Source organism: Mus caroli, chromosome 7, assembly GCF_900094665.2.
Source record: "Mus caroli chromosome 7, CAROLI_EIJ_v1.1, whole genome shotgun sequence".
Classification (NCBI taxonomy): Eukaryota; Metazoa; Chordata; class Mammalia; order Rodentia; family Muridae; genus Mus; species Mus caroli.
In genome coordinates this window covers 114,214,141-114,233,325 of record NC_034576.1, presented here as the reverse complement: position 1 = coordinate 114,233,325, position 19,185 = coordinate 114,214,141, and the positions used below count along the sequence as shown (strand labels likewise).

General features: G+C 44.2%; 1 pseudogene; it reads left to right on the top strand.

Annotated features, from left to right (window-relative positions):
• Positions 1 to 6,058: 6,058 nt before the first annotated feature.
• LOC115031679 lies at positions 6,059 to 6,165 on the top strand (annotated as a pseudogene).
• Positions 6,166 to 19,185: the final 13,020 nt, after the last annotated feature.

Sequence of the window (19,185 nt, the reverse complement as noted above, 5' to 3'; positions counted from 1 at the left end):
AAGATAGAGCCTAAAAGGCATGTCCCTGATGCCCAATTTCTCCTCCATATCAAGAGTGGCCAACCTTTTGGTTTCTGTAGGCCATATTGGACAATGGAGAATTGTCGTGGACCACACATTAGATTCTGCCTCTAAAACTCTATCACCTCCAGTAAGTCGATCAATTATAAATCTATCCTTGGATTAATCCATTGATCAAGTCAGAGTCCTTGTGATTCCATCATAGACAGTTGACTGGATCACTTTATATCCAAACTATAATATTAACTCACGAGGGCTTCCTCTCATTGTCTTTTTGGTTTTGTGTGCTCTTAACTTAGCTTCTTCTCCTCCTCCTTCCAATTCTTCCTCCTCTTCCACACATAGTCATTACAAAGACATCTTCAACTACTTCCCTAAGATTCCCTCCTAGGAGAGTTGGGGTTAGCTTCTGCAGACTTCCAGGAAGTCTGGAATGTGACAGGACACATGTCACAATGGCTTGTGGGCAGATGGGGCTGGAGGAGGTCGCTGAGCTTTCAGGAAAGGCCTTACAAACCCCATCTTTCCTGCTGCAGGGAGCTAACAGAATAGTTCTCGTGTAATCCCGAAGACGGCTGGACTGAGGGGCAGTCTCCAGGGAGCTTCTTGCTTGAAGCTGTGGTGGGTAGAGCTTGCTGCCAGTTCTTCCCTGCTCAGTTCCATGCTTGTTATCACAAAGGCCAGCTGATTCTTTGACCTTTGCTCTCCTGTCATGTAAGGAGCTAATTCCTTCTATCAGGGGTCGTGGGGACTGAGGTAGAGTGCTTACTATCGCCCCATGCTTAGGGAGTTAGTTCTTTGCAGAGATCTCAGCTTTGGCAAACGCAGGGCAGAAAGGAAGTTTGGGACAAGTCAATATGAAGCAGAGTGGAAATTTATGAAAACCGTAAAGGTGTGTAGGGAAAGAATAAAGCAGACGTGTGTGTGTGTGTGTGTGTGTGTGTGTGTATGTGTGTGTGCACACGTGCATGTGCAAGTGTGCAAGTGCATACACGTATGTGCATGTGTAACTTATAAAAAAGTTGTGCCTTTGAAATAGATCTGTCTGTCTGTCTGTTATATTTCTTGGCTTTCTAATTTATATTGATCAATGTAATTGACAAGGTTTAGAGGTTAAGGAATTTGTTTTTGTAAACAAAATTGTTACGTGGGTTTATGAAGGGTGGTGTTTAGATTTAGGAATGAGAGCAGAATGCTAAAATCTCAGCTCTAGATAATTTTGGCCCTAAGTGAACACAGCTTGTTTATTCTCTTTTGATGTCTCTATTTGAGGTACCTTTAGAAAAAAAAATGCTCATGGCCTCTGTAGGCAGTTTGGGCTTTGTCAGTGGTGTGGGAGGTTCTCTGATTCTGCCGTTAGGAAAGGCAAAGCAGATCCCTAGATAAAAGGCCTCTCTGCCCCCAGGCTTTCATTCTCACGTTGCCATAAATGTCTCCCTCTCCACTCCTTTCCTATCTGCAAAGTCCCCAAGCCTCTCTTTCTCTGACTGTACCACACTTGGCCTCACACAATGGGAAATGGGTACAAAGCACATTTAAAAAGGATCCGAGTTGGATGACAGAGATGAGACAGGAAGAGAAGGCAGAGGTTCTGTTTCTTGTTTAAGCATTAGTTGGCCTGAAGGGGACATCCCTAATTACTTCATGGATGCCAGAGATCTTGTGGGAGAGTCTCTTTTTTCTTCTCATGATGTCCCCTGTCATCTATTCATGCCATGGCCACTGAAAATGGTCTTTCCCCCACCCTTTTCACCAGCTGCTAGATTGTATCTTTTTCCAAATCACAGAGTTACTGATTTTATTCTGCCTTGCTGCTTTTATAGTCTTGATAGAATTGCCTGTTCACCTGGTTCCACCAATTGCACAGCCAACACTGAAGGCTTTCCAGAGCTAGATGCCTTTAGTCATTCACCAACCTTCCCAATTTGTGTCACACACATGAAGAGTCAAGCGCTTAGATTTGCTGCCTAGAAAAAGACCCCTGTTCCTTTCTTTCCGATAAGAAACAAGCTATTAGGTCAAGACAATCACTTAGTAACCCTCCTGCTTCACGGGACTGTTGATTCAATTATACCCAGATGATAGTATTTTTGAGCCTGCAATAGGAAACTCTGTAGGTCAGGTAGACTCTGCGTTCTTGAAAGACTTGGTCACACCTGTAGATCCCCAAACTCAGTTTTTCCTGGACAGGATATAGGTTATACTGTATCCTGATGCCCATCACCCAGGAGCCTGGAGTTACATTACCCTTGAGTCTAATGGTAAAAATGAGCTCTTCATATTTGAGACAGGCTGAAAAGTTCTGATACTTCCTGCCTCTGCATTACAAGTTGCCAGGTTGTCTGTCTAATGCCTACCTTGTTCCTGCCTAACTACAGTTCCTTGAAATTCAATCCCTCTCCATGACTAGGCCTCAAACTCTCCTATCTGTGCGGTTGAGACTTACACTATTCAGTGTCTTCCCTCCTAGTTGGAGGTGGTGCTAAAGCGTAGTAGCTCCTATTCACACTGCTTCCCAGGAATGTGTGGATCATAGGAACTATCTCTGTACATCTCTCCCTATACCAAATCCCTTCAGTAGTCTGTTAACCACCTGTGTCTTTCCCTAACATGACCAGTGGCCACACTTTGTCGAAGTCACAGGCAGAAAGCTGTACTTGCCAGAACCTGACCCTTGGGCCACCTATCTGGATACCCTTGCTTGAATCTGGCTGAAATCCAACAGATATTCAAAGATTCCCCACTGTATACTATGCAGTAAGAGAGCCAGGCAAGTCTCAGTCGGGACTCCAGGGTCTGAGCACTTCTTCCTCTGATGGCTGTCTCTCATTGCTCAGATGCCACTACACTGCTCATCACAGCCCCATCAGCAAAGCAGAACATCTCATCGCTAGGAGTGAGACCAAAAGCAATACAGGCTGAAATCTTATTAGCTCAGGCAGCCGTGGCACCGGGGCTGCAGCTCTCCAGGTAACAACATTTCCATTTGTCTGGGGGAGATCTGTGGAGCCTTAGGATGTTTTTCCACTCACAGTGGTGGAGGGGTTTTTGGATCTTGGATGACTCATAATCTGATGGAAATAAAAATATAGCCATGCTAATGTAAGACCCATTGGGATTTGGTGCTTACTCAGGGACTGCCTTGAAGTCTATGTCTCTGATGCTTCATAGCTTTAGGCAAAACCAATGCCTAACTAACAATGATGACAAGGATAATGACAAAGCTGGAAGAAAATCCAGAGGGAGAAGAGCATTTATTGTGCTTCTGAAATGTGCCAGTCTCGGTAGAAATGGAATTATCAAATACTAGGATTTCCTGCCACAAATTTCAAACCGTGGGCTCAGAGTGAATACTTTGTTCTTTGAAGGTATATGAGAAAGTTTTGTCTTTTAAAACCACCTCTGGTATAAATTTCCCTTTTTACTCTGAAAAACTATAAGCTTCTCACACTATAAGCTGCTTTTCTTTATAGAACTATGAAGCCCTTCTTCAGATGCAGTCAGATGTTATTGCTGAAAGACAGGGGATAAATTAGGGATAAATATACCCCTGTATTATTAAAATTCTTCCTCCACAGACTGGATTCACCATTTAAACATTCATCTTACCAGAACTGCAAATGGATGAAAGGGGTGTGTGTGTGTGTGTGTGTGTGTGTGTTTGTGTGAGTGAGTGTGTGTGTGTGTGTGTGTGTGCGTAGTTTCATACATATCTCCAGGGGTTACCATATAGACACAAAACAAGGACCTGGCATATACAGACATTGCTTTCTGGTCCCAGGCACCTCCAGCTTTTTTGGCTGTCCTTATGAGGATGGGTTAGGGATGCCATTCCTGGCCACGATTGCCATGTCTCCTGGGTGTCTGTGAGAGGTGTGCTGACTTTTTCAGGTATGGCTCAGAGTCCAGAACCCATTTCCAGACATTTCCAGGTTCTTATGACTTGAAGCAAACAAAAATTGAATCAGGGACATATAGATAGTGATAGAAATAGGGACAGTTTAGTAAGAAAGAGAAAGGCACTCCTAGAAATTCAAATGGGCCAGACAGCTGGGAAAAGCTTGAGGCCTGCAAGCCCTGGGCCACCAGAGTGTGAACATTTGTATAGCGCCTACCTTCCCAGCATTTGGAGATTGCTCAGAGGTGCCAGCCCCTTTCCATGGATGCTCTTCTGTTACACATAGCATTCCACCTCAGGATTGCCCAGCTTTCTTCTTCTATGTCTGGTTTCTTTCTCAGGTCAATCTTGCTGCCTCTGGACCTCTCACCCCCTCCTCGGTTCTCCTACCTCAGCTTGGAACCTTGTTCCTTGATCTTTTCATAATTAAGCTTTAAAAAGTGGCAGAAAACACCGGAGCTGGTGGGCTTCTAGCTGTTTAAACCAACACATCACCAGTGAATCTTGCAAAATACAGCTTTCAGTCTACTAGATGTGCAGAGGCATTGCTGGGGGCTCTGTGGGTGGAACTGGTCTGATTTCAGTAGAGCAATGGCAGGTGGTTGATAAGTAAACTTTACACACTGTAGTGAAGGGCTAGCATTGTTAGCTCAGGGAGGGTTGTAAGAACCTGACAAAAGGGAATCCATTGCTTTGGCTTTAAGGAAAATCCTTAAATCCGGTTGATTGAAGGAAATCTATCACTTTGGAAAATGTATGGATCCTTTCCAGATCCTCAAAATCAAGGAGCTAACAGCACTCCTTCATAAGATTGTTATGATTTTCAGAGACGTTGCTCTTTGGAACTGGTTGTCATCTTGTCCAGTCTCTCATGGGCTTTTAATTAGTGCTTTTGGCATCTGAACACACCTTGTAGTGTAAGACTCAAGTTCCAATCGATAGGATACATGTGGGCCTAGAAAACAACGTGGGAGTCTATGCTCAGGACATTTGTGTGCAGTGAGTCCCTCAGAAAGTGCAGCCCCAGCCAGAAGGATCTATCGTCAGAGTCTTTCAGTGAGAAAGAGTGGTGTCTGGGCTACTCATTACCGTCTGTGGATGGAGCTTCCTTCCACTGTAGGCTAGCCCATAGATGTCCAATACTGCCATTCTCATTTGGTAACGTTGGGCTCCATTCCATCTAGAGAGAGGATCTAGGTTGTTATTGACCTTTCATGCTCTCCTATATAAAATTTGTATACCATCTATTAGCAAATAAAAGATTGTACAAATACATAGTATACATGCTTTGTTTTGACATATCTGAGAGCGATAAGCTGGCTAAATCAAGCCAATTAACATATCTATCACCTTGCATCCTTATTTTTTATGGTGACATTTCAAATCCACTCTCTCAGCAACTTTTTAAGGTATGCAATACATTATTATTAACTATGGTCACCATTTGAATAATGGATTTCTAGAATTCTTCCTGATTAATAGAAACTGGTATCACTAAAAACCTAACCATCCTTCTGCAATTTGCTTCTGTAAGTTTAATCTTTTCAGATTCTGCATACCAGTGAGATCCTGTTGCATTTAGCTTATTTTATTTGATATAGTGCCCTTCAGGTCGATCTGTGGTGTTATAAGTGACACAATTTCCTTCTTTTTATAAGGCCAAGTAGTTGTCATTATGTATTTCCACAATGTCTGTTTATCCAATCAGCTGTTGATGCCCATGTAGGTTAATTCAACAACGTGGCTGTTATGAAGGAGGTTGCAGTCAACATAGGGATGTAGGAATCTCTTTGATACATTGATTATATTTACACACACACATACATACACATACAAGTAGAATATGGTCTCTACACTTTTAGAATTTTGAAGAGTCTTTACACATTGGTCTTTAATGGTTACACTAGTTTTCATTGTTGTACAAGGATTCTCTTCTTTCTACATACTGCAATACTAGTTATTGTTCACTGTTTTATTACTCAGCATGTTTTTTAATTGATTCTTTGGGAATTTTACATCATACACCCTGATCATACTCATTTCCCAGTCCTTCCATGTCCACTCTGAGGATTGTCACAGAAGCCTTCCCTGTCTCTCTTTACCAACTGTGCATCTGTGTAGTTGCTATCACTGTCAAAGATTGCTTTTTGGCCTTTTGGCTAAGATCAAGTGTAGTATCTGTTCTTATCAGTTTAATGTCTTCTACTTTTCAATAATAAGCTGTTTGGACTGGCATGATATTTCATTGTGAAACCAGTTTGCATTTCCCTAGTGATTAGTGATGTTGAGTTCCTTTTCACATACCTGCTGGACTTGTGTAGGTCTTCATTTGCTAAGTTCCCAATTGAGTCCTCAGTCCAAGTTATTTGTCTATGCGTGATTGAATTTCTTGTATATCCTGGATATTGACTTTTTGACAGATTTATTATTTATAAATATTTTCTCCCGTTCTGTAGGCTGTCTCTTTATTATCTTGATTGTTCTCTTGATGTATATAAGCTTTTTTTAGTGTGATATAATCACATATACCTGTTTTCTTTTATTGTCTGTACACACACACACACACACCAAAAGAGAGCCCAAAATCTTTGCCCAGAACAATGTCATTGTTGCCATTTTTCTCTTCCCATGGGTTGAGTGTTTGAGTGAGGTCTCACATTTGAATCTATAGTCTATTTTGAGCTTAAAAAAAAAAACCAGGTGAGAACCAGGGTTTTAGTTTTTTATTCTGCCAGTGGCTTTCTGTTCTGTCTTTTTATTATTTTCTTCTAAAGATGAGTTAGTGAAGCATTATCAGCTAAACCACCAGAGTTAACTAATCCTCAACCCTAGATTTGAGATCTTCGAATTCTGACAGGATCTTAACAGATATCATGGCATGCAACAGTTTTAACGAGCACAGTTTTAATTAACTTAAAAAATGCCATCTATAGCATCACTGCTTCGAAAGGCATTTTAGGGGGGCTGGAGAGATGGCTCAGATGACTGCTCTTTGGAAGTCCTGAGTTCAATTCCTAGTAATCACATAGTGGCTCACAACCATCTATAATGGAATCTGATATCCTGTATGTCCTGTTCTGCATGCAGACATACATGCAAATAGAGCACTTATACAAACAAACAAACAAACAAATAAACAAACAATCAAACAAACAGGCATTTTAGGGTCAAGTCTGGAGTGTCACGAGCAGCGGAAGGAGAGGCTGTCTTCTGCTTAGCAACTATGGTATCCTCTCAACTGTTTCCTCATCTGAACGTGATGGGGAGAGAACTGAACTTCAAGTGCCTACCTTGTTGAAGATTTCTCTTGTTTTCATTGTTGAAGATGGGACATGTGACATCAATTGAAACATTCCCTCCTGGACTCAGAAGGCTCTCACAATTTACTAGGTTTAGGAAGCTGATGAAACTTGCAAGACCCACAGGCCTCACCTTACCATTATAAAGCAGCAGACTATTGTGGGGAAGAGGGTCGTCTCAGTGAGCTGTATGAAAGTTGTGCAGGAAGCACCAGGGATGCAGCTTTTGTCACTTGTCATCCATGCTGGGGTGGACTCTCTGATTATGCAGGTGTCTGAGGGTCATCCATGCTTCAGGAAGTATCCCCTCATAGACTCATTAACTCACTGAGCTAGACTTGAGTCGTTTATTTGGTTTATTGTGGGTGCTCTTTCTGAGGTAAAGAAACAGGGAAAGTTAGACAACAGGATGTTTTCCCAGTGTCTTCTGAGACTGACATTACCCAGCTCAACCTAGGCTCACTGGCCTGTCCTAGGATGTTGCTGTAAGGTGGATTATTACAAAGGCGCTAAACTAGTTAGATGCCATTTTGTTCCCAGATCTAGTTCCAAAAGGACCCATGCTTCTGTCTTTGCCTTGCTTGTTTCTGCCCTTCAAGCCCATGTCTCCTCTTTCCTCCTTCTGCACTAATAGTTGGCTGCACAGAGTTCCATTCTCATCTTCTCACTTGGCTCCTGGTCCATTCTGCTTGTCTCCCATTAAGATGTCTCTTGAATCAAAAATTCAGGTGACAGCAGATGCTGGCAAGGATGTGGAGAAAGAGGAACACTCCTTCATTGTTGGTGGGATTGCAAGCTGGTACAACCACTCTGGAAATCAGTTTGGCAGTTCCTCAGAAAATTGGATATAATACTACCAGATGATCCAGCAATACCTCTCCTGGGCATATATCCAGAAGATGTTCCAACCAGTAAGAAGGACACATGCTCCACTATGTTCATAGCAGCCTTATTTATAATAGCCAGAAGCTGGAAAGAACCCAGATGCCCCTCAACAGAGGAATGGATACAGAAAATGTGGTACATTTACACAATGGAGTACTACTCAGCTATTAAAAGGAATGAATTTATGAAATTCCTAGGCAAATGGATGGATCTGGAGGGCATCATTCTGAGTGAGGTAACATATTCACAAAGGAACTCACACAATATGTACTCACTGATAAGTGGATATTAGCCCAAAAACTTAGGATACCCAAGATATAAGATACAATTTGTTAAACGCATGAAACTCAAGAAGAACGAAGACCAAAGTGTGGACACTGTGCCCCTTCTTGGAATTGGGAACAAAACACCCATGGAAAGAGTTACAGAGATAAAGTTTGGAGCTGTGAAGAAAGGATGGACCATCTAAAGACTGCCATATCCAGGGATCCATCCCATAATCAGCTTCCAAACGCTGACACCATTGCATACACTAGCAAGATTTTGCTGAAAGGACCCAGATATAGCTATCTCTTGTGAGACAATGCCGGGGCCTAGCAAACACAGAAGTGGATGCTCACAGTCAGCTATTGGATGGATCACAGGGCCCCCAATGGAGGAGCTAGAGAAAGTCCCCAAGGAGCTAAAGGGAACTGCAACCCCATAGGTGGATCATTATTATGAACTAACCAGTACCCCAGAGCTCTTGTCTCTAGCTGCATTTGTATCAAAAGATGGCCTAGTAGGCCATCACTNGAAAGAGAGGCCCAGTGGACTTGCCAACTTTATATGCCCCAGTACAGGGGAATGCCAGGGCCAAGGGGGGGGTGGGGGGGCTGGGGGGTGTATTGGGGACTTTTTGGATAGCATTGGAAATGTAATTGAGGAAATTACCTAATAATTAAAAAAAAAAAAGATGTCTCTTGACCTCTCCCTCTCCCCTCCCTCCCCCTCCCCCTCCCTCTCTTTTTGAGTTTTGAAGCTTTAAGAACTTTAAAAGCCCTTTAATTGAAGTCAAGGTCTCAGGGCCCATAACATTTTAGGAAGCAGCCTGAGATGAGTGTCAGAGTATCTGTGGTTTTACCTGGGCTGTGCTGCTGCTGAGTCCGTTTCTCTATGTGAACCTGGGATGCAATGCCAGGTTCTATCTTTTAGTCTCTGGTCTGATGTCTGGTGCAGAGCTCCTAAAACCCTTGGAAACTTCCTGAGGGGTAGGAATGCTAAATCTATCTTTTGCCCAATGCTTGGTTTCTGATGTCAGAGACTGACAGAGCATTCCTAATCCCTTTGGAAATTCCTCTGAGACAGGAGTGTCTTCTGTTACAAGGTGAGTCTTGATGGCCACTGAACCATCCTGTTCACCAGAAAGACCAAGCTATAATTAGAAGCTGGAGCTTCCTATTTTCCACCCCTTCCTCAGGCCAGTAAGGAGGGACTGGAGACTGAGTTTAAAATTACATTGCACCTACATGACACAGTTTGGAGAGCTTCCAAGTAGCTGAACTTAAGGGGGTTTCTGAAGAGTCTCTTTCAAAGAGATGGCGTAGTATTTCTCAGCTCCTTCCACCACAGCAATGGAGTTCACGAAGTTCTTCATGTGGCTACTCAGTTACTCAGATTTATCCTGTTCGGGATTAACATCGCAAACCAGTAACAACAACAAAAAAAATAACCACTTCTGTCTGAGCTCTGGGGGCTGTCACAGTAAATTAATCAATCCAGAGGAGAGACAGTCATAAAAAGAATTCTGCATTAATAACCAGCTGGTTCGAAGTGAATTTACAACTGTGGCTGGCATCTGAAATGGTCTTGTGAGACCCAGTCCTTAACTTTGGAACCCAATGTTGTCTCTAGGTAGATGATGTCAGAATTAAGTTGAATTAGAACCCAAATCATGCTGCTGAAGGATCTCTGCTAGGGGTGTGTGTGTGTGTGTGTGTGTGTGTGTGTGTGTTTTAAGTTTTTATACCTGGTCATAAAAATATTTTATTGGATGTTGAATCTATGACTTGATCTTGGTCTCTTCACATAAAATTCCAACCAAACAAAGTGTGAGTGGTGGGTATAATTGTCCTTCTTCCAGAATTCAGTGGTTTGGTGAGTTTAAAAATAAAGAATATCAGGTCACACTATAGGTGGTTGTGAGCCACTATGTGGTTGCTGGGGAATTGAACTCAGGGCCTCTGGAAGAGCAGACAGTGCTCTTAGCCACTAAGTCACTCTCCAGTTGATAGAGCACTCATATACATAAAATAAATAAATAAATCTTAAAAAAAAATAAAGACTGTCTCATCAGAGAGGCTTCATCTAGCAACTGGTGGGAGTAGTTGCAGAGACCCACAGCCAAACATTAGGTGGAGATTGGGAAATCCCAAGGAAGAGGGGACAGAAAGAATGTAGGAGCCAGAGGGGTTGAGGACATCATAAGGACACAGCCCACAGAATCAATTAATCAGGGCTCATAGGGGCTCACAGAGACTTAGGTGACAATCACAAAAACTGAAAGGGTCTGAGTTAGGACCTCTGCATATATGCTATGGTTACATAACTTCGTATTCTTGTGGAACGCCTAACAGTGGGATCAGGCACTGTCTCTGACTCTTTTCACCTGCTCTTGGAACTCTTTCCTTCTACTGGGTTGCCTCATCCGGCCTTGATATAAGGGTTTGTGCCTGACCTTATTTTATCTTGTTATGCTGTGTTTGGTTGATACCCCAGGGAGGTCTGGTCTTTTTTGAAGGGGGTCTTGGGGAGAGAGGAGCTAGGAGTAATGGAGAGAGGGGAGACTGTGGTTGGCATATAATATATGCAAATAATAGATAGATAGATAGATAGATAGATAGATAGATAGATATTATCATAAGTAATGAAAAACCATGGAGGAAAGGAGAGAATGAGCCACTGTGAGGTCAGAAACCCACTACATCCCAACCTGAATGTGTCTGCAGAAAACCAGGAGAGAGGAAAGTCTTGCTGCGAAGTCTCAGAAGTGAGAAGACTTTACAGCACTTCTACCCAAGGCTGTAACTCACTCAAGACTGTACTGAGGCTGTAAACTGCAGAGAGCTCCTCTTGACGAATTTACGAGGGTCTGAGAGCTCTATATTTGCTCTAGAGACATCTATTGTTTGTTTATAATGCATGCATGCATGCTTAATTTGCAATAAACCGGGAGGCACTACTCCACATACAGGCAGTTCACCCAGCCTCAGTGCTGTCTTGGAAGAATGATGCAGTTCAGGGAGAATTTATTGTTTTGTTCTGAAAGCGGAAGAATTTTTAGTCGTTTCTTCTTCGTTGGTGAAGGGTCATCCTGGTGTGGCTGGAGGAGAGGTGATTCTGTTAAGAAGAGGGTGTGAAAGGTCTGGGGAGTCCTTGTGTGTCTCTGCCTCAGATATCCTCCCCTCAGAGTCCTGCACCGTTTGATACCTGAGTGATTGCCCCATATAAATGGACTTCCCAGGTGAACGACGGGCACTGGCAGATTCTGTTTCTGCAGAGAACTTCTGGTCCTGACGACTCGTCTTTGGATCAGCTAGGTCTCCTGGTAGAGGAAGGTAGTCTGGTCTGGTTAGGGTGCTCTAGAAGAGCACACAGGGGCTGGATTAACACTGGTAGGTGGCCAGTTCTCCAGAAGAAGCAAAGGACACTGAAGTTAGCGGAGTCTCATGTACTCGTCCTACTGTAATATCTTTATTTTATTCATTTATTTTATATGTGTGAATGCCTGAGTGAACTTATGTATACCATGTGCATACAGAAACCTGTGGAGGCCAGAAGAGAGTGTAGGATCCCCAGAACTGGATGGAGTTACAGGTGCTTGTGAGCGCTGCTGTGTGAGTGCTGGGAACTGAACTTTGACCGTCTGAAAGAGTGTTAAGTGCCCTTAGTCACTGAGTCAGCTCTTCAGACCCATGGTATAAGATCTTTCAACCCCATTTATTTCAAGGTATTTGGGGTTGGAATCGTTACCCTCAGCTTCTATTTTAGGTTTCATCGTCACAGGGGGAGTCAGATTCATTCCATCAGGAAGAGCTGGAAGCAACTTCCTTCCTTATTGTAACAGCCATCGTCCCCAGACTGTGTGCGTATGGCCTTACTGGCGTTGTCTTCCAGGGGAGGTGCTTCTTGGGTGGGACACCCTGCTTTTTTCTCCAGGGTGGGCTCTGTTGGAAAGTTAGATCTTTGAGTGGGTGTGATGTCACTAGCTGGAATCCTTCATGCTTAAAGCATTTGTCTGCTGTCATCTTGTGTGACAAAATTTTTCCTGGGAAGATGCAATACCCATGTCTCCTCAGATAGGAAATCCTCGACAGATCAAAGTATGGATACTACCATAGTCCATCTTGGTGAACCAATGAGTTTTATTTGGGTTACTTCCAGGAGCAAAACTCACTGCAAGACCATCACTAAAGCTCAATCCAGCATGGGTGACAGCTCACAAGGCTGGGAACTTAGAGCACACTGCTCAGCCTGCAGGCAGCTCAACAGGTTGGCGTGTCCTTTCCAGGTCCCTTGGTTGGTCTAAATCTCTTCCAGGCAGCTGGTCTGGTCTCGGAGTCTTCTTCACAGCGCTCCCTCCTTCAGCCTGAGGGAACTCTGAGCTTTCATTGCTTACTGTGGCAGGGAGGGGCCTTAGTTTCAGAAATTTCCAAAAGTTTTTGATTAACTAGTTTTGAGTCGTTTACCTTGAGGCTTCCTGCAGCATGGAATGTTTTAATCCTGCAAGACGAAAGTGTTACACAAATCACCTTTACCAAAGAGCTCAGTTTTATGAGTCAATGTCCTGGAGAGGATTGTGACCTGTCTGTGTAGATACTGAACATTCTTGTACAACATTCAGTCACACATGGAGGCACAAAAGTTGTCATTTAGAATGTAAGTTTCAAGACATTAAGCCCATTCTCTGCCTGTGCTTAGTTCTATAGGCCCTTGTAGCATATCTGCCACAACTTCATTCATTTAACACTGTAGACTGTATTATTGAACAAAAGGGGAGCTTTGTGGCATTGGCCTTTTGTAAGCTGGGTAAATTACTAGCTGGTCCTCTGAACTTCTATATGGGGACTGGAGATGGCGTGTCTCAGAGCTCACCTGATACACTAGAATTTATCTCACAGTTGTATTATCGAACCTTGGGCTTTCTCTTGGGTCAGCTGGAGTATTCCCCTTTGTGATGGTTGGGCCAAGGGTGTGTTTTTCTTGCTTGCCTGCAGGGCCACTGAGGATCAAGCCAGGCACAGTGGAGCCAGGGACACACTTGAAAGTACTGGGGTCCATAGGAAGGAGTTGCTTTGGTGGTAGTGTTTTACCAAGGCCGAGAAGAGAAGCAATTAGCCAACATGGAGGGGATCCTCTAGCTTCGTATCTGAAGGGGCTCTGGGTGGTGATTTGTATTGTCTAGGTCTGACTGATGTTCCTCAGTGCCGAGCTCTTTCCTTCTCACTTTCCTACACGGTCCGCTTTCAAGTCATTAACGGTTGCTTAACACTTACTATATCCTAGTGATTTCTAGTGTCATCAGGATCTGTCATCCACCTGTTCCCTGCATGTGGCCCAACCATGACAACCTCAGGTGACAGAGAGAGCCCCCACCTAAAGCTCTATAGTGAGGGTTTCACGTCCTTCGCTGAGCTTTCTGCATTCTGCCTTCTCAGATAGCCCACATGGCTCAACAGAGTGACACAGAGTCGCAGGAGTATATGTTGTGCAAACACCTTGTAGGCCTTCAGGGAAGCATCTGAGAGAAAAGCTACCCAGTTGGAGAGAAGCCCCTTGCCTGAAGCTCTGAGTTCAGAGTCACTCACAAAGAGTCATATCTATAAACAACCACCTGCTGCCATCTTCTCCTGCCTCAGTGTTAACACCATTCCTAGTCACAGTGGATTTGTCATTGCTTGCCTTACACCACACTGGCACCTCGGTTGCTTTACATTCCAGAGCTTTTCTGCACGTTGCTAGAGTCAGTTCACTCATTCAGACTTGCCTTCTTCTCTCCTTCCAGTCAGCCACCCTCCATGAATATTCTGCATATCTGGCTAAGTGCAGATGGCGCTTGCTCGACCCCGGTGCACCCAGAGTCTTCTTACCACATGCCCCGGTGCCTTGAGAATCCAATCCCAGCTTGGTGTGGCCACGGAGCCAGGAGGGCTTTGATGAAGCCTCTGTGCTGCAGACACAGGTCCTGCAGGCACTCTCAGTTCTCCTTGGGGATGCTCTAGGACCCTTAACAGTGGTGCCAGGAAGTAAATGGACTTGCTGTGCCAGCCCCTGCCCCAACTCAGCTGCAGCTGCAGAGTCACCACTGCTGATTTGCTTCACAACCTCTGAGCTCCCACTTCCCAAAGGAGGGCACTGTGCAGTGGCTGACTGTGAAACCGGAGTTTCCTGGAGACACTGTAGCAACAGTAGCGGTGGTTGGGTGACTAATCTACAGGCCAGGTGGAGCTGACTCAGAAAAAGTCAGGTGTATAAATTAGAATCCCAAAAGACTGGCCTCTTGTCAGCCCCACGCTCCAAGGATTTTATTACTGTGCATTCTGCTCTGCTACCCATTTCTTCTCTACGTCTAAGCAAGCCTAGGTACTGTCTGGGGCTGGGGCTGTTCCATCTCCAGTTGGTCCCAGGCAGCCAGGGTTGCTATTATGGTAGCTGCTGCTTTTGGAAAGTCTTAATGCTTTTTTTTTTGTTTGTTTTGGTCATCAGTACATTAATTAACCAATCAATTAATTAAAATGAATCAAATATCTACCCAGTGCCAGGCCCATGTTCTAGGAAGATTTCTTTGATTGTAAGAATCAAGATCCAGGAGCTAGGTGGTTGTGGCACATCCCTTTAATCCTAGCCCTGGGGAAGTAGAGGCAGGCAGACCTCTGTGAGTTCCAGGCCAGCTTGGTCTACAGAGTGAGTTGCAGGACAACTTTACACTTGATCTTAGCCAAAAGGCCGAGAAATGATGCAGGACAACTTTAGTTACACAGAATAATCTTATCTTAAAAAATTGAAAAAAAAATCAAAATCCAGGAGCTGGGGAAATGGCTCGGTCAATAAGGTACTTGCTGGATATGGATTAAGTGTGAGAAACGACATCCAAGGTTGGCCTCTGGCCTCCTTGCACACGTACATACAAACACGCTCTGGTGGATATATACACATGCATAGACATAAGAATCAAAATCCAACTTGAGCTGGTTTTCATAAAGAAGTTCGTTTGTCATAAGGACACGAGATTGTTTCACAGAACCCCAAGGCAGGGAAGCAGCCAGGCCTCAGGAAGGAAAATGGCCAGGCAGTGTCTAGCACACTCTCCTGATCTCAAAGATGCTCAGCTAGCCCCCCATCTCAGCTGAACATCTGTCTCATTCTCATTTCTTGGAAGACTGGCTTTTTCTGCTTTCAGTTCAAGTGATGGGTTTAAGAGGCTGCTGCCAGCTCCCAGTTCATCTCTTCAGAAGAGCAGCCCCAGCTGTTGCACAGTCTAGCAGCCACTCTTTCAAAAGCAGAGAGAATCAACTGGCTGAGTTTGAATTAGTTATCCACACTTTGTCTTGTACACTATGGCCACGAGACCAGGACCGAGTCTAAACTTTCAGTGTTTCACTGGAGGGTGGACAGATCAGTTGAAATGGACATTGGGAAAGTCAAGTTCTCTCCAGTATGGTGCTGGGTTTGGAACTGCAGAGGTGAATACCCTATGGCCTCACTTTAAGAGGTGGAGAAGGGGCAGCCTGCATATCATCACAATGAAACCAAACAGCACGTCTTATCTGGGGAAGGACAATGTTGTTCCCCAGAGACATGTGGAAAAGTCTGGAGACATTTCAAGCTGTCACAACTTAGGACATGTGTGGGGTTGCACTGGCAAGCAGAAGGTTGAGGCTAAAGTCCTGTTGAACATGCTATTGTGCAAAGGCTAGGCTCATAAGAAAGAGTTATCTAGGCCCAAATGGTGGTGACAAAGAGGCTGGAAGTTCTGAAGAAAGTCAATGTAGTTTGTAAAAATATGGTTTAAAATTTTTGACTATAGCTTGACCATATTTCTGCACGACTCTTAAACCCTTTCTCCTAGTGAGCCCAAGACCTTTAAGGAAGTGACGGTGGGACCCTGGAATACATATGAATGTTAGATACCTTCTCCCCTTATACCTACACATAAGACCTCAGAGGCTCTCCTTATATGGAAAGCCATTACTTTCTTCTGAGCTTAGGGCTGGAGCCTAGAGGATTATGCATGGTGGGGGTAGGCAAGAAGAGCTGCCTCCCATGTGTGTGCATAGTTGAGTCCTCCAGGAGACAGAGTCTGTCTAGCACACCCCAGTCCAAACCCTAGGTCCAGAGTACTTGATTTAATTGGTAGTGACTTTCTTGGCAGTAGAATCCTAGTATAGCTATTCAGGAGAATAAGCTGAGGTTTTCCATGAAGTTCTGACCCTGGCAGAATCCTTGCCTTCACTGAGCCTTCATTTTTTATTTGTAAAGTAAGAAAAATACATTTCCTAAGATGTTAAAAACGGTTCAAAAGAGGAGCAGAGTACGTAAGTTCTACACATCTAAAGCTCTGGGCAGCCGTTAGCACTCAGTCAGAGGCGTCTCTTGGCAGCACATTTTTCCAGTTTCTCAGGTGTGTTAGAAAACGACAGCCTGGGAGCTGGGGGTCTGAACTCAATCACTAGAACCTGCACTTCCCAAGGCATGTGTGTTGGTACAGGCTGGTGAGTCCAAAACTAGGGAGGCAGACAGGGATGGTCTCTGGAGTAGGCTGGCCAGCCTCTCTGAGATCCAGGACAGTAAGAGATCCTGTCTCAGAAAAACAAGAAGATGACTCCTGAGAAATGATACCCAAGGTTGACCTCCGGCCTCCACATGTACACACATATGTACACAAACATATATGAACAGACGTATATACACACACAAACACACACAGAAGCAAACAATGTCTCCCACAGCCTGAGAACCAGCTGAGTCACCTCAGGGTGATGGACTGCCATCTCTGGGCACATTTAAGAAGCCAGAGGGAGCCTGAGTCCCAGGTACTTAATTAGACAGGGAACTCAGTTAGATCCACAGTACTTTTTCTTTGCTTTAAATGCAAAGTGCTTTCATTTTTTTTTCAGGAAAAAAAAAACCCTGGAGAGAATGTTCAGGAAAGCAAATCCCTTAAATAACAGGGAAGGAGTTGGGGTGGGAGCAGTGGCAGGGAGCTGGGGAGGAGGAAATCTACAGGGTTCCCTTTGCAAGGCATGTGGGTCCCTGACTGCAGCTCATCAACAAAATGTTGCCGCTGAAGGCCAAGCCCTGTCATGGCGGGGTGAGGGCTCACGCTTCCCCTTGGGAATGTCTGTCAGAGGTATTCATTCCCTCCCACAGATGTGTCTTCAGAAGTAAAAGAGGATTTCACACAAAATGAAAACAGAGTATATTTCTGACAGACAGGTAAATGCCCTTTTGTGAAAGCAGTAATAACACGTTTGTCAGGGAGGCAAGGATCTCAAACTTACTTTTGATACAGATTCAATTGCTGTTTTAATCCCAAATAACCACTCCATCACTGTACAAAACGGAACAGCCGAAGGATAATTGCCAAAGTGGGAAGGAGGTAAACCCACTGCTTTCCATCTTGAAAGGATTTAGTCTGCCTTTCAGAAGCGCTGTGTGTAGGAATTGCTCACCACTCCTTTAATACCGTCTAGCTTCTTCCTTCTGCAGACATGCTCAGAAACGGCCATTTATCACAGGCCAGGAGACAATGCAAGTAGTTTTCTGTAATACTACCCTTTCCCCAAAGTGAGCCATCAAAAATTCATGACATAGTAGATGTCAAAGAAGGGGAAGGAGTATTGGGGTCAAGGGTCTTGTCTCAAGCAGTCCAGACAGTGGAAGCAGTGTTCTCCCTTGGCCCAGCAATACCTGTACCCGTTACCTGCTGAGGGGCCACAGAATGCTTACACTTCATCCTTTAGATCAGCGGTTCTCAACCTGTGGGTTGAGACCCAGTTGGAGGATTGAAGAACCCTTTCACAGGGGTGTCCTAAGACCACTGGAAAACACATGTTTACATTATGATTCTTAACAGTAGCAAAATTACAGTTGTGAAGTGCACTGAAAATAATCTTATGATTGGGGTCACCACAACATGGGGAATAGTATTAAAGGGTCACGGCACCAGAAAGGTTGAGACCACTGTGTTAGACGAAGGGAGTTTATTCTTCAAAGCCTTCCTCTGACTGGTGTTTCTCAAATAAAAATCTCTGTTTCTCTTCTCTAGAGATTTACTTAGGGTTCAGAGACTCCAGGTTGAGCAGAGGCAAGTCCAGGCTAATGTTAGAGCCAATTAATCAGTATTAGATTCTTCTGTTGTTATGATGAACTACTCTGACAAAATCAGCACAAAGGAGAAAACATTTATTTCAGATTACAGTTCAAGTGCACAGTCCACTATGGCAGGGAAGTCAGGGCAGCAGAGGCTTGGAGCTGTTGCTCATCTGTCATCTTGACTGCTCCACAGTCAAGAGGTAGAGAGCAATGGATGCTGCTGCTGCTCAGCTCTGTCTCCACTTATGCAGTACAGGCTCACAGCTAGGGAGTGGTGCCACCCACAGTGGACAGGTCTCCCCATCCCCCACAGCTATGCTCAGAGGACCATCTCCCAGGTTTTTGTACATTCTGTAAAGTTGACAATTAACACTTTCACATAGGCACACAGGGGCTTTGGCCATTGGTTAAAGTCTTAGGTGAAGGTCAACAGTAGGAAAACACCAGAATGCCAGTCACTATAGCAGGGAGATCCTACGTGAATGATCTCTATTTTTTAACCCAGATCAAAGATGTTTTAATTACTTTTCCTGTCTTCTGGCCATTGCTCTGTCTTTACTGGAGGTCTGAACTGTGTTGGGCTCTGTGCCCAAATTCAAACAAGACAGAAAGTGACTAAAAGATCTAGTTCCTCCTTACCAGAGTTCCCCATCCAGGGAGGCTTATAGAAATAAAGTTGAAAAACAGTTGGGAGCACAGTATGGTACATAAAAATGCATGGTACATCCT